Source organism: Palaemon carinicauda, chromosome 20 (assembly GCF_036898095.1).
Source record: "Palaemon carinicauda isolate YSFRI2023 chromosome 20, ASM3689809v2, whole genome shotgun sequence".
NCBI lineage: Eukaryota > Metazoa > Arthropoda > Malacostraca > Decapoda > Palaemonidae > Palaemon > Palaemon carinicauda.
In genome coordinates this window covers 74,372,691-74,388,601 of record NC_090744.1, presented here as the reverse complement: position 1 = coordinate 74,388,601, position 15,911 = coordinate 74,372,691, and the positions used below count along the sequence as shown (strand labels likewise).

Sequence of the window (15,911 nt, the reverse complement as noted above, 5' to 3'; positions counted from 1 at the left end):
AGAAGACACAACCATTCGTTAACAAACACTATGGCAAAAAATTGAAAATACTGTCAAATGGACTAGAAATAAAGAAACCCTGGGCAAGTAAAGAGATGGCAAAGGAATGAATATACAGTTAAATGGAATAAAAGAAAAAACATAGGCTAGCAAAGAGATGGCAAAGGACTGACTATAGAGTTAAATGGAATAAATGTCAAAACTATGGACAAGCAAAGAACAATGTAAATGACAGACGAAATAGTCATATAAGACTTAAAGTCAAAACTTTCAACTAGCAAGGACGCCGACAAAAGATTGAACATACACTCAAATGAACTTAAGGACAAAACTATGAGCTAGCAAAGAAAATGACGTAGGTTTGACTATAAAGTTAAATAGAATATAAGACAAAACCATGGATTACCAAAGACAATGAAAAAAGACTGACCATACAGTCAAAAGGACTGAAAAGCCTAAACTATGGTCTATCGAAGATAATGGCAAAAGGCTGACCTTACAATCAAATGGCCAAAAACCCAAAACCATGGACTAGGAAATACAATGGGAAAACACTAACAATACAATCAAATTTACTAAAAGACTAAACCATTCTTTAGCAAAGACTATGGCAAAAAAACTGACCAAACAGTGAAATGGACTTAAAGACAAAGCCATTCGCTAGCAAACACCACGGCAAAGAATTGAAAATATAGTCAGATGGACTAAAAGAAAAGAAACCATGGGCTTGCAAAGAGATGGTAATGGAATGAATACACAGTTAAATGGAATCGAAGCCAAAACCATCAGCTAGCAAAGACGCCGACAAAAGACTGACCATGCACTAAAATGGACTAAAAGACAAAACCATGGGCTAACAAAGAAAGTGAAAAAGAACTGATCATACAATCAAATGGACCAAAAGTTAAAAAAAAAAAAAAATAATGGGCTAGCATAGAAAATGGCAAAGAACTGACTATAGAGTTAGATGCAATAACGTCCAAAACCATGTGTTAGCAGAAACTATGGGAAAATAATTCCCATACTAAATGTCAAAATCATGGGAAAGCAAAGATAACGGAAAAATACTGACAATAAGGTTAATTGGACTGAAATCCAAAACAGTCGTCAAGCAAATAAAAGGGCAGAAGACTGACCGTAAAATCAAATGGGCTAAAGGCCAAAACAATGTGCTAGCAAAGAAAATAGCAAAGGATTAACTACACAGTTAAATGAAATAAAAGCAAAAACCATGGTAGGCGTAAGACTGCATATACAGTCAAATGGACTAAAAGCCAAAACCATGGGCTAGCAAAGAGGATGGCAAAGGACTGACCACAGAGTCAAATTGACTAAAAGACTATACCATTATCTAGCTACGAGAATGGTAAAAACGGACCATATTGTCATTATTGGACTAAATGACAAAACAATAGGCTCAAAAAGAAAATAGCAAAAGACTGACCATACGGTCAAATAGACGATTTGCTGAGAATTGGCTGGAGCTATGACCCATTCATACATACGTACGTTACACTTATATATACAAGCGTAATATCCTTATTATTATCAAAAGCCAAGCTAACAGACAAATCATTCGCTAGCAAAAGCTAAGGCAACGAACTAACCATATAGTCAAATGGACTAATAGCCTAAAAAATGGGATAGCAAAGACGGCTAGCAAAAGCTAAGGCAACGAACTAACCATATAGTCAAATGGACTAATAGCCTAAAAAATGGGATAGCAAAGACGGCTAGCAAAAGCTAAGGCAACGAACTAACCATATAGTCAAATGGACTAATAGCCTAAAAAATGGGTAAACGGAAATTAAGATTTCTTAAATTTGTTTATTAGTATATGTATATGTGTATTTATTGAAGTAAGGAGGACTTTTCTCTTAAACTATTAAAATAACTAGTAAAATTACATTTATATGCTTGGTACCATCTAAGTCCTGCTTGCTTACTACGAGCTAAGTAACTAGCTAACAAGCCTGCTAATCACGCCATTTTCTCTTTACTTGGGAGGTTCATGGATATACCCAAGCCAGTCTGGCCTAGCATACCATACCGTCCATATCTTCACTGGCAGTATTTCGGCACGAAGATTTGAGCTGCTAGATTCGTGCTAAAAGATTTTCATACCATTGAATTTGTGCTGTGCTGCTATTTTATTGAACCATGTTTGGATTACGAGATTCAAGTGTTTCCACATTCACGAAGTTATTCAACATGAACTAACTTCCCCCAATTTGGACTCTGAGCTTCCTCCGACATGAAACTTTAAACTTCGAGGGCATTCGACTCGTCTCATAGCTTGCATGGATAAAGGTGAGAACCAAGCATTGTTAGGGGTTTCTAAATGTTTAATGGTAATCATTATCCGTTGCCTTAAGCCTTCAAAGCACCAATATAAAAACAAATTCCTTCCTTTCTGATAGATATATATATATATATTGTGTACTATTAAACTAATTTTGATACTTGTACAATACTTTCGCTTAGGTATAATTGGTGAAGCTAGGTCGTCCTGGGTTATCATCCTGCGTTCATCTTTCTTATTTATATTATTGGTAAGACTTTATATTAGATTTAATTCGAAGGGTGAATGTTATAGTGAATACATTATACAAAATTATATTGCTTATATTTATAGCTTAAGGACAGTGTTTGATGTCGGAATGTATTTCATTTTCCAGGATATCATTTATCCATATGTTTAATTGAAGTGGCTTAGTCCGAGGATAAATTCCCGGTTTCTTACATTGGCGAGCACTTCAAACATTATCGGTAATGGCTTATTAGGTTTATATAGATCATATATGCAATTTACGATTTATTCATATATACTTTGTTCAAATTGAATTTATATAATTTCCTTTCTTTTATTATATTTTGATATATTCCTTTTTGTTGTCTATACAGGTGAGGTTGGAAAAGCTGAAAGTAGTTTGGAAATTACCCCTAGATATAACCACCTTCAAGCAATCGGAATAGACCATTTATAGCATTTTTATTTTTCTGAAATGTTTATAATAAATTTGGTGAATTGTTTTGAAGAGTTTTCCTAACTACCATTGTAGAATGTTCAAATTTCAGTTTATGGCGCCCAACGTGGGGCTTTGATGGAGACTGCCGAATTTGCCGGAGTAAATTTCTTGTGTTTAAGGGTTGCTCAGAGTCCAATAATTATTTTTCTTTTCTAGCTCGTTAAATATGAATAAGTTACAGATATTTGTAGGTCAGCGGAAGACTATTAGGAAAAAGGTCACTGAATGTTTTAATAATGTTAATAATTATGATTCCTTTAATCATTCTGAGCGTTTGTCTGAGAGAGCTATTCTCTTACACTATAAGGAAAAGTTGTCTGATCTCGATAGTAAGATTCTAGCTGAGAAATTCTTTAATAGAGAAACTGTAGTTGAGGCTGATTTGGAAACGGAATTAAATTCATGTCAAGATTATTTGGATAAAATAGAAAGGTTATTGCCCTTGCTTGATGTTTCTGCAAATCCTTGTTCTAATGTAACTGATACTGCTAGAAGTTTGCTTAAGCAGCCCACAGCTCCTCTTCCGAAATTTAGTAGTAGAGAAGGGGAAGATTTTTTAAGGTTCATAACCGAGTTTGAAAACACAACCAGTGCATTTAGTTATCCAGATAGGGATTTGTTGCTTTTACTAAAACAGCAAATAGATGGTAGGGCTAAGTATTTGTTGTATAGTTTAGAAGCTGACAAGCAATCTTATAAAGATGCCAAGGAGTTGTTAGTTTCAGCTTTTGCTTCTAAAGAAGCTAGAATAAATTCTACCATCCAGAAATTGTTGAATCTTAAGCTTGGAGAGAAGGATGATCCTTTCATATATATCTCAAATCTGAGAACTATTTGTGAGGCTGTTAGGACGTTAAAAATTGATGCTAATGAGTTTACAAGGTTTTTTGCTTGGCGTGGTATTAATGATAATTTCAAGAGTCACTTGGTTCAAATCACCACGAAAACTCACCCCTCTTTGGATGATATTCTCGATAATTTTTTTAATGCTAGTGAGAGGTACGAAAGTACTAAAGGTAAAACTCCTCAAGAGATTAAGTTTAGAAATAAGTTCAGAAATACTCCTGTTAAAGATAGTACTGATAGTTTGGCCATTAAAACTAAAGTAATGGAAAGTAAATCTTCTGTACCAAACTGTCTCCTTTGTAGTAGAAGTGATAGTAAGGAAACTAATCATTATGTTAATAAATGTCAGAAATTCTCTACTCCTGCAGAAAAAGTTCACATAATTGAGTCTTTCGGAGGTTGTGTAAAATGTGGAATGTTAAACCATATGTCTAGCGAGTGTAGGTTTAGGTTTAAAAAGCGTTGCATAAATTGTAATGGTTATCACATGAGTTACCTTTGTGTGTCAGAATCTGCAAGGGATGGATCATCTCGGACTAATAAACATAATTCTAATGCCAAACAGGAGGCTAGCAGTGGAGTTGCTGTAACACACCAGTACTCGACGAATTCCATATTGCCCACATTTACTTTTTCTCTTGAGGGCAATGATAGTGTCTATAGGGGTTTGAAGGACAGCGGTTCTCAGAGTACATTTGTGTCTGCTAGATTAGCAAATTCACACAAGTTTAAAATTGTTCACTCAAACATTGAGCTCACTGTCAAGGGTTTTAATGAGAGTAAAAGGTACTGTACTAAAGTTATTAAGATGCCTCTTAGGATTGGAGATTCAGTGGAGCATATTTCGGCAATTGTGGTTCCGGAGATAAGCATTAATTTGGAGTTACCCTTTCTTGGTGAACTTGTTGAAGCTGTGCACAGTAAAGGGTTAGTTCTTGCTGATAAATTGTTGAATAGTAATTTGAGGAAAATTGATAATGTGCATCTTTTGCTGGGCACAGATTCTTTCAGTTGCTTAACGGGAAACGAGATAGTGATTGGTAATGTGAGTCCCTCTGTGTACATTGAATCTAAGGTAGGAATAATGCTCACTGGTAATATTGAAGCTTTGCTTGCCAATTTCAGAGGTACAGATGGGGGATTGGGAGCTTGTTTATCAGTAAGTAAGGAAGCTTATTGTTCTAATATCCATGTTTATAGCAATTCTTTTTTTCTTAGCAATAGTGTTGATATTTTGGAAGAAAATTGCCTATCAGGGTTTACTACTAATACATTTTTTTCAGTCCTTAATGATAAGGGTGATATTTTGGAGGGACAATTGCAGCGTGCCACTGATCAAATTCTCGAATCTGAGTGCAAATATTTCTTGAATTATGATCAAACGAATTATTGTGAAACTAATACAGACCTTGACGAAAAGTTAACTGAATTTACTTTAAAACAGATTAGTAGAAGATCTGACGGAAGGATAGAAGTTCCTTTGTCATGGAATACCAAAGTGTCTCATTTACTTTCTAAAAATGAGGTGTTATCTAAGCTCATACTTAAATCAAACCTTAAGAAGCTCAGGAAGAATGAAGGTCATTTACAATTAGTTGATCAAACTTTTAAAGAGCAGATTAAGTTGGGTATCATTGAGCCAATATATGATTTAGAGGTTTACAAGGCTGAACATCCCTACTTCTCTTTTTTGCCTCATATGCCTATTTTTAAGCTAGACAGAGAGTCGACTAAATGTAGGGTAGTGTTTTTGTCTAATCTCAAGGAATCTTCTAAAAGCACATCTTTATCACATAACCAGTGTATGTTTTCAGGACCTATTTTGAATCAGAAATTGTCATCATCTTTCCTTAATTTACGGTTTGATAATTATTTGTTAGTTTTTGATTTGCAGAAGGCGTTTAATATGCTTGCTTTAAGTGAAACTGACCAAGCTAGATTACTGTTTTACTGGTACAAGAATGTTAGTAAGGGAGACTTTTCCTTGGTTGCATTTAAGAATGTTAGGCTTCCGTTTGGATTGAGATGCAGCCCATTTTTACTTATGATATCTCTGTATTACATATTAGTTGCACAAGCATCTGACCAGTCAATATTGTCTGAATTGAAGCATTCAATATATTCACATATATATATGGATAATGGAGCTGTCACTTTCAATGATTCAGAGAGTTTATATTGGGCTTATAAACAGATTCCATGTATTTTTGAGCCCTACAATTTCAAGGTTCAACAGATTGTCACAAATGATAGGGATTTACAGGATGAAATTGATGTAGAGGATAAAGTAGTCACTCCTGAAATAAATAAACTGTTCGGTCTAACATGGGCTAGGTACTGTGATGAGATATTTACAAAGCCCATTAATCTAAATGCTGAAGCTAAGACTAAAAGGTCCATATTGCAAACTATTGCTTCCCAGTTCGATATATTTGGATTTAATATGCCATTATTTAACAGGTGTAGATTATTTATGCATAAATTACAGTGTCGAAAGAAACTTGGATGGGATCAAATACTATCTCAGGAGTTGCAGAAGGAATGGCAAAATATTTCAAAGCAGTGTGACAGAGCAGCACCTTTACGTATTTCTAGATCTGTTGGTCCTCGTAATGGTGAATATAGTATTGTAGTGTTTACAGATGCCAGTCGTGATATATATGGATGTGTCCTTTATTTGCTTCATAATGAGTCTAATAAGCTTAGCTTCGTTCATGCCAAAAATAGGCTAGTTAATAAACAGCTAGATGGCAAGTCGATACCAGCCCTTGAGTTAAATGCAATAAGTTTAGGAGTAGAATGTGCTATGGAAATTTTTAATGACTTATCTGGGTCACATTGCATGAAGCCTCTACAAATTGTGAATATAACTTTATATACAGATTCCATTTGTGCTTTACATTGGCTTAATGCATCTTCATTTAAACTAGATAAAATGAATAAACACACAACATTTGTTCGCAACAGGATTCATAATATTCAGAGAAAGTGTGAAATGTTTCCTGTTACTTTTAAATTTGTTTCTGGTAAGGCAAATCCTGCAGATTGGGTGACAAGATGTGTGTCGTATAATCAGCTTATGAATTCAAATTATTTTTCAGGACCTAGTTTGGATGAAGCCAATATTCCAGAGCTATCAGTCACAATACCAGCATTTGAAATTGGTGAAGAGAGCAATTGTTCCCATGGTCTTTCTGTGCTTTTGTCCAGTGCGGAGCCTCTCATTGATATTAACAAGTTTTCCACTTTTAGGAGACTAGTGCTAGTATATCGGAGAGTTTTGATGTGTGTCCAGAAATAGAAAGTTAGAGCAGGATTGAAGTGTGATAATTACGATTCTAGTACTCCCTACTTTGCTCAAGCCATTAATTTATTGATATCTTTTGAGCAGAAGAAATATTTTTCTGAAGTTTTTGAATATTTCAGTCAAGTTAATGTGCCTATTAAAGACATTCCTTCTATTGTGACAAAGTTTAACATATTTTTTGATGAGAAAGGTTTGCTTAGAGTAAGAAGTAAATTTAAGAAGTGGTATTTAAACAAAGATAACAAGTTTCCCATTCTACTGCCTAACGATAGTTATCTCACAAGACTTATTATAATGAATGCTCATGATAAATTACTTCATTCTGGTAGTTATGCCGTATTGACCGAATTAAGAAGAAATTATTTCATACCCAAACATTTTTCTACTGTTAAGAAAGCTTTGAAGCAATGTGTTCATTGCCGTCGGTTCAATAGTCGTAGCATTAAACTTAATCAGAATTCCTATAGAGATTTCCGTTGTAATCCACCTAATGTACCTTTTGCCAATATATTTATAGATTATCTTGGTCCATTTTCAGTTAAAGTTAGTGGTGGGACACATAAAGTATGGTTATTATGTTTGACTTGTACTTGGTCTAGAGCAATTAATATGAAGATAGTTAAAAGTTTAAATGTAAGTGAATTTTTAAGAGCTTTTCAGATGCATTGCTTGGAGTATGGGATCCCTCAGTTGTGCATTAGTGATCAGGGATCGCAGCTTGTAGCCGGAGCTAATATTATTACCTCATTTATCAGGGATCCAGAAACTCTGCTTTATTTTGAAGAAAATAATGTTGCCCCTCTTTCCTTTCAACAATATTCCAAAGGTGCTAGTCAGTTGGGATCTATGGTTGAGGTGTGCGTTAAAATGGTAAAAAGGTTAATTTTTGGAGCAATAAAGAATAACATTTTATCCTATTCGGATTTTGAATTTTTAGTATGTAATGTGATCCATCTCGCTAATAGACGTCCCATAGCTTTTAAGGAAGTTGTTAGAAATGATAGTAAAGATTCTCTTCCTGAACCAATCACCCCTGAACATTTGATCAGAGGGTATGAGCTGTCTTCGTGAAATTTGATTCCTGAATTGCAGAGCATTCCACAGGATCCAGATTTTGATTCCAGAGACATAGAGAGGAGTTACCAGGGGTTGTGCAAGGTTAAAGAAAATCTTAATAATATTTATCATAATGAGTTTTTAGGTAATTTATTATATCAAGCTATTGACCGAAAAGACAGGTATCTTCCTGTTTCTCATGCATTGATAAAGCCAGGAGATGTAGTTCTTGTGAAGGAGGAACATACTAAAAGGAGTAATTATCCCCTAGGAATAGTTCGCGAAGTTGTAAGTAATGATTTGGGAGAGGTGACCCAAGTAACTGTACTGAAAGGGAAAACTAAAAAGATTACTAAATTACATGTAAGTCAAATAATTCCTTTCCTTGAGAGTAATACTACTGATGATATAGTTTGTAATACTGATACTAAGAATGTTCCTGGTGCTGTTAGGAAGAAAATTTCCTCGCGGCCTAAAAGAAAAGCTGCTACGATAAGTGAGGAAAGAACAAGAAATATGTTGCTCTAATTTCATATGTTCATTTACAGCGATGAAGATTTTTTAACTTTGAAAAATCTTCATCCTCTTCCGTGGACTAAACGGAAATTAAGATTTCTTAAATTTGTTTATTAGTATATGTATATGTGTATTTATTGAAGTAAGGAGGACTTTTCTCTTAAACTATTAAAATAACTAGTTAAATTACATTTATATGCTTGGTACCATCTAAGTCCTGCTTGCTTACTACGAGCTAAGTAACTAGCTAACAAGCCTGCTAATCACGCCATTTTCTCTTTACTTGGGAGGTTCATGTATATACCCAAGCCAGTCTGGCCTAGCATACCATACCGTCCATATCTTCACTGGCAGTACTTCGGCACGAAGATTTGAGCTGCTAGATTCGTGCTAAAAGATTTTCATACCATTGAATTTGTGCTGTGCTGCTATTTTATTGAACCATGTTTGGATTACGAGATTCAAGTGTTTCCACATTCACGAAGTTATTCAACATGAACTAACTTCCCCCAATTTGGACTCTGAGCTTCCTCCGACATGAAACTTTAAACTTCGAGGGCATTCGACTCGTCTCATAGCTTGCATGGATAAAGGTGAGAACCAAGCATTGTTAGGGGTTTCTAAATGTTTAATGGTAATCATTATCCGTTGCCTTAAGCCTTCAAAGCACCAATATAAAAACAAATTCCTTCCTTTCTGATAGATATATATATATATATATTGTGTACTATTAAACTAATTTTGATACTTGTACAATACTTTCGCTTAGGTATAATTGGTGAAGCTAGGTCGTCCTGGGTTATCATCCTGCGTTCATCTTTCTTATTTATATTATTGGTAAGACTTTATATTAGATTTAATTCGAAGGGTGAATGTTATAGTGAATACATTATACAAAATTATATTGCTTATATTTATAGCTTAAGGACAGTGTTTGATGTCGGAATGTATTTCATTTTCCAGGATATCATTTATCCATATGTTTAATTGAAGTGGCTTAGTCCGAGGATAAATTCCCGGTTTCTTACATTGGCGAGCACTTCAAACATTATCGGTAATGGCTTATTAGGTTTATATAGATCATATATGCAATTTACGATTTATTCATATATACTTTGTTCAAATTGAATTTATATAATTTCCTTTCTTTTATTATATTTTGATATATTCCTTTTTGTTGTCTATACAGGTGAGGTTGGAAAAGCTGAAAGTAGTTTGGAAATTACCCCTAGATATAACCACCTTCAAGCAATCGGAATAGACCATTTATAGCATTTTTATTTTTCTGAAATGTTTATAATAAATTTGGTGAATTGTTTTGAAGAGTTTTCCTAACTACCATTGTAGAATGTTCAAATTTCAGCTTAATGGGATAGCAAAGACGGCTAGCAAAAGCTAAGGCAATGAACTAACCATATAGTCAAATGGACTAATAGCCTAAAAAATGGGATAGCAAAGACGATCGCAGAACACTGACAGTACCGTCAAATGGACTATAAGACGAAACCATCCGCAATCAACGACTACAGCAAAAGACTGACCATCAAGTCATATGGACTAAAAGTAAAAACAATTCGCTGCCAAAGACTACCGCTAAGAAATGACCCTGCAGTGAAATGGTCTAAATAATGAAACCATGGGCTAGCAAAAATAATGGAGAAGGACTGACTATAGAGTTAAATGGAATAAAAGCTAAAACCATGGTCTAGCAAAGACTATGGTAAAAGACTAACTATACACTCAAATGGACTAAAAGTTAAAACCATTGGCTAGTAAAGATGATGATAAAAGACACACAATACAAGTAAAGGGAATAGAAGCTTAAACCATGGCCTAGCAAAGACGATGGCAAAACACTGACATAACTGTCAAACAGATTAAAATTATAAAATATTCGGTAGCAAAGACTACGACAAAGAACTGACCATACAGTCATATGTACTAAAAGACAAAAGCAAGTTCGACCCAAACAAGCAAATGACTCTCAAAAGTTAAATGGAATAAAAGCCAAATCCAGGGGAAAGCAAACATATAGCCATAGAGACTAAAAGCCAGAAGTATGGTCTATCAAAAAGAATGGCAAATGACTGGCTCTACAGTCAAATGGACTAAAAGCCAAAACCAAGGGCTAGCGGAAACGATTTCAAAACACTGATAATACAGTCAAATGGACTAAAAGGCAAAACCATCCGTTAGCAGAGACTGCCGTAAAGAAATTAGTATCCAGTCTAATTGACTAGAATAAAAAGCCTTGTGCTAACCAAGAGAGGGCAAAGAACTGAGTATACATTTAAAGGGAATAAAACCCAAAGTCATGGGCTAAAAATGACGATATCAAAAGGTTGACCAAAAATATGGTCTAGCAAAGACCACGCCAAAAGACAGACAAAACATTAAAATAAGACTAAAAGTTAAAACCACTGGCTAGCAAAGATGACGGCAAACAACCAACCATAAAGGCAAATGGACTAAAAGACAAAAAACATTCTCTAAAAATGACCACGGCAAAGAACTGACCATATAGTCAAATGGACTAAAAGACAAAATCATTTGCTAGCAAAGACTACGGCAAAGAGCTGAACATACAGTCAGAAGGACTTAAAGAAAAAATCCATGGGCTAGCAAAGAGATGGTAAAGGACGGACTATGCAGTTAAATGGAATAAAAGCCAAAGACTTGGTTAGCAAAGACCACGGCAAAAGATAAACAAAACAATCAAATGGACTAATAGCCAAACCTATGGTCTATCAAAGAAAACTGCAAAAGACTGACGATACAGTCAAATGAACTAAAAGAGTAAACCATTCGCTAGCAAAGACTACAGCAAAGAAATTAACATATAGTCAAAAGGGCTCGAAATCAATATAAGCAAAAACCACGGTCTTGCAAAGACAAAGGCTAAAGACTGACCATACAGCCAAATGGACTGAAAGTCAAAACTTTGGGCTAGCAAAGACGACACTAAAAGACTGACCATACAGTCAAATGGACTGAAAGCCAAAACCATTGGTTATCAAAGATATTGACAAAGGACTGGCCATACAGTCAATCAAAGTAAAACACAAAACCACAGGTTATCAAAGATGACAGCAAAAAATAAAAAATAAAAAAAAATAAATGATCATACAATCAAATGGACTAAAAGCCAAAAAAAAAAAAATGGCTAGCAAAGACGATGGAAAAAGACTGTCCATACAGTCAAAAGGACTAAATAACAAAGCCATACAATAGCAAAGACCATGGTAAAGTACTGACCATACAGTTAAATGGATTAGAAGACAAAGCCATAGGCTATCAAAGATAATGTCAAAGGATTGACTATACAGTTAAATGGAATAAAAAAAAAATGGGCTAGGAAATATGACGACCAAAGAATGGCCATACAGTCAAAAAGGACTAAAAGTCAAAACCATGGGCTAGCAAAGACGAAAGAAAAGGACTTACAATGCAGTCAAATGGGTTAAAAGTTAAAACCATTTGCTAGCAAAGACTAATGCAAAGAACCGACCATTAAGGGAAATGGACTAAATTACAAAACCATGGGCTAGCAAACATAACAAAAGGACTAAAAGCCAAAATAATGGTATAACAAAGAATAGGGTAATAGATTGACTATACAGTCAGAATACTTAAAGACAAAAACATGGGCTAGCAAAGACGATGGCAAAACACTGACCATACAGTCAAATGGGCTAAAAGATAAAGCCATTCACTAGCAAAGGATACAACAAAGAATTGACTATATAGTAAAAGGGACCAAAATACAAACCATGGGATGGCAAGGAAAATGGCGAAGGAGAGACTATATAGCGAAATGGAATAAAAGCCAAAACCATACGCTAGGAAAGATAACAAAAGACTTACGCTAGTCAAATGGAATAAATGCCAGACCCAGGGTGTAGCAAAGAAACGGCAGAACACTGTACAAACCGTCAAATGGACTAAAAGTCAAAACCACGGACTATGAAAGTCATCGGTCAAAGATTGACCATACATTCCAATGAGCTTAAAGGACAAAATCATTTACTAACAAAGACTGACAAAGAACTGAACATTCAGTCAAATTGACTAAAAGACAAAACGTTGGCTGGCAAAGAAAATGTCAAATGACTAACTATTTTCTTAAATGGAATAAAATACAAATCCATGGTCTAGCAGAGATAATAGCAAACGACTGACCATTCAATCAAATGGTCTTAAAGCCAAAACCATGGGGTAGCAAAGAAAATAGCAAAGAACTCAACATACAGTCAAATGAAGACAAAACCATGGGCTACAAAAGACGATGGTAAAAGACTGACCATACAGTCAAATAGACTGAAAAAACAAAACCATGCGCCAGCAAAGACGACGGCAAAGGAATGACATATAGTCAAATGAACTAAAGCCCAAGACAACCGCTAAAAGCATAGGTTACAAAGACACTACTAACGGACTGACCATATAGCCAAATGGGCTGAAAGCTAAAGCATACAGTCAAATGGACTAAAAGACGAAACCATTCTCTGGCATGGACTAAGGCAGAGAACTGAACATACAGTCGAATGGACTAATAGAAAAAAACATTCGCTAGCAAAGAGTATGGCTAAGAGATGACCATACAGGGAAATGGACTAAATGACAAAACCATGGGCTAGCGAAAATATTGGCAAAGGACTCACTAAAAAGTTAAATTGAATAAAAGCCAAAGCCATGGTCTAGTAAAAACAGCGTCAAAAGACTGACTACAGAGTGACATGGACTAAAAGTTAAAACCATGGGCTAGTAAAGATAATGACATAAGATTGACCATACAGTCAAATGGACTGAAAACCAAAACTATAATCTATCATAGACAACGGCAAAAGATTGACCATACGGTCAATTGGACTTAAAGCCAAAGCCATGGGCTAGCAAAGACAATGGCAAAAGACTGACTATACTGTTAAACGGAATAAATAAAATAAATGTTCGGGAGCAAAGAGAACGATTAGGAACTAACTATGCAGTTAAAAGTACTAAATAAGAAAGAAAAAAAAAACAAAACAAGGGCTAGCCAAAAAAAAGGGCAAAGGACTGACTCTAAAGTTGAATGGAATAAAAGCCAAATCCAGGGGCTTGAAAACACAACGACAAAAGACTGACCATACAGTCAAAAAGACTAAAAGCCAAAATCATGGGCTAGCAAAGACGATATCAAAACACTGACAATACATCCAAATGGAATAATAGACATAACCATTCGCTAGCAAAGACTACGGTAAAGAGCTCAATATACAGTCAAATGTACCAAAAAAAAAAGTGCTAGCAAAGAGATGGTAAAGGACTGATCATACAATTAAATGTAAAGGAAGACAAAGCTTTGGGTTAGCAAAGACGACAGCAAAAGATTGGCCAAACAGTCAAGTGGACTAAAAGCCAAAACTAAGCTTTAGCAAGGAACATGCGCAAGACTGACGAAATATTCAAATAAGACCATATGTCTAAAATCATCACCTAGTAAACACGCTGTCAAAGAACTGACCATGCAGTTAAATGGACTTCAAAAAAAAAAAAAAAAAAAAAAAAAAACATTCCCTATCAAAGTGATGGTAAAGCACTAACGATACAGTTAAATGGAATGAAATTCAAGGCCAATAGCTAGCAAAGTTCACGGCAAAAGAATGATTAGCGAATCAAATGGACAAAAAGCCCAACCTATGTTATATCAAAGAAAACGGGTGAAGACTGACCATACAGTCAAATAACACAAAGTCAAAACCATGGGGCTAGCAAAGGCGGCAGCCAAAGACTGACCATACAGTCAAATAAACTAAAGGACTAATCCATTCACAGGCAAAGACTACAGCAAAAAACTGGCCATAGAGTTAATGGACTCAAAACAAAACTATGGGTTAGCAAAGAGTATGGCAATGGGCTGAGTACAGAGATAAGTTAAATATAAGTGAAAACCATGTTCTTGCAGACAATGGCAAACGACTTACTATACATTTAAATGGACGGCAAGACAAAACCATGGGCTAGCAAAGGTAACAACAAATGACTGACTATACAATCAAATGGACTAACAGCCAAAAATATTTTCTATCAAAGACAACGGCAAAAAATTTGCCATACAACCAAATGGACTGATATCCAAACCCATGTGTTATCAAATATGAGGGCAAAAGTCTGACCATACAGTCTTATGGACTAAGACCTAAAACAATAGCCAGCAAAGACCATGGAAAAAGACTGTCCATACAGTCACATGTACTGAAAGACAAAGCCATTCCCTAGCAAAGACTACCGCAATAAACTGACCATACAGTCAAAAGGATTAGAAGATAAAACCAAGGGCTATACAAAATAATGCCAAATGTCTGGCTATAGAGGTAAATGGACTAAAAGTCGAAACCATGGACTAGCAAAGATGTCGATAAAAACCTGGCCATACAGTCAAAAGGATTAAAAGTCCAAACAATATGCAGGCAGAGTCGACGAAAACAAGACTCACAATATAGTCAAACGGACGAAAAGTTAAAACCATTCGCTAGCAAAGACTGCGGCAAAAAACTGACCATGGGCTAACAAAAACGACAATAAAAGACCGACCATAGAGTCAAAAGGACAAAATGCCAAAACTACGGTCTATCAAAGACAACAGTAAAAGACAGATCATATAGTTAAATGGACTAAAGGACAAAACCATGGAATTGCAAAGACGATGTCAAAAGACTAATCAAACAGTCAAATGGGCTAAAAGACAAAACCATTAGCTAGCAAAGGCCACAACAAAGAACTGACCATACAGTCAAATGGACTAAAAGACTAAACCGTGGACTGGCAAAGAAAAAGGCGAAGGAGTGACTATAAAGATAAACGGAATAAAAGTCAACACCAGGGGCTAGCAGAGACGATGGCAAAAGACTGACATTACAGTCAAATGTACTAATTGCCAAAACTAACGTCTTGCAAAGAAAACGGCAATAGACTGAAAAAAACAGTCCAAAGGACTAAAAGTCACAACAATGAGCTAGCGAAATTTATGGCAAAACAATGACCATGCATTCCAATGGGCTAAAAGTCGAAACTATTAACCAACAAAGACTACTGGAAAGAACTGACCATACTGTCAAATTAACTAAACGTCAATGCGTGGGCTAGCAACGAAAATGGCATATGACTAACTATATAGT

The 15,911-nt window shown here is 35.3% G+C and overlaps 1 long non-coding RNA gene across 1 annotated transcript; it reads left to right on the top strand.

The window, feature by feature from the left end:
• The first annotated feature begins 9,224 nt into the window (after window positions 1-9,224).
• LOC137659514 (uncharacterized) lies at window positions 9,225-9,810 on the top strand. Its single transcript, XR_011047563.1, has 3 exons — window positions 9,225-9,347; window positions 9,524-9,591; window positions 9,718-9,810. It is a non-coding gene; the product is annotated as an uncharacterized lncRNA (long non-coding RNA).
• Window positions 9,811-15,911: the final 6,101 nt, after the last annotated feature.